Source organism: Austrofundulus limnaeus, unplaced genomic scaffold, assembly GCF_001266775.1.
Source record: "Austrofundulus limnaeus strain Quisiro unplaced genomic scaffold, Austrofundulus_limnaeus-1.0 Scaffold580, whole genome shotgun sequence".
NCBI lineage: Eukaryota > Metazoa > Chordata > Actinopteri > Cyprinodontiformes > Rivulidae > Austrofundulus > Austrofundulus limnaeus.
Window position 1 is genome coordinate 87,050 of NW_013952982.1, and position 712 is coordinate 87,761.

At 37.9% G+C, this 712-nt stretch overlaps 1 non-coding gene across 1 annotated transcript; it reads right to left on the reverse strand.

Moving 5' to 3' along the window:
* Nucleotides 1-211: 211 nt before the first annotated feature.
* Nucleotides 212-284, reverse strand: trnar-ucg (transfer RNA arginine (anticodon UCG)). Its single transcript has one exon. It is a non-coding gene; the product is annotated as a tRNA-Arg (tRNA).
* Nucleotides 285-712: the final 428 nt, after the last annotated feature.

A 712-nucleotide genomic window follows, 5' to 3' on the forward strand; every position in this document is an offset into this window, starting at 1 on the left:
CTCATCTTTAAATGAACTGAGATGCAGGTTTTTAGGCGGACTAGATTTTCCTATTTTGGTTCGCATCAGAGTTCAGTTACAAACAATCCAGACGTTTTAGGCAAATAAAGTAGAGTTTCATTAAAGCTGACTAAATGGAGCTTGCGTTAACTCACAATTTTAGCTTCTCATTTGATTCGGTTGCCTGCAAGAACACTGTACACTTTTAAAACAACCACGAAGGGACTCGAACCCTCATTCTTCTGATCCGAAGTCAGACGCCTTATCCATTAGGCCACGTGGTTTTGCATATCTGCTGTTTAGGTTTCCCAGACTGCTTCCAACAACAGACTGTACTGACTAGTTTTGGAAGTCAAATCACAGAGTAATGCTTCACCAATGGTCTGATGGCAAAACATGCATAATATGCCTTACTATTTAGTTTTGTCAGACAAAGAAATGACTTTGTCAATGCTTACAGTACAAAAACATACTTTGAGTTTTTGATGAGCAATAACATTTTTGGTTTTTTAGGTTTTCTTCACAACTGATAGTCTGATAGACTTGGGTCAATTGGGGACAAAAATTGCAAGATTTATTATGACCCCCATACGCGAAGCGTAAGCAGGAGTCATATTTTTTTTACTGGTTTTTTTTTTCAGTGATTTTTGGTCAACCGTAGTACAAAAATGGCTACACCGGTCAACATGAAATTTGGCAAGACTGTAGATGA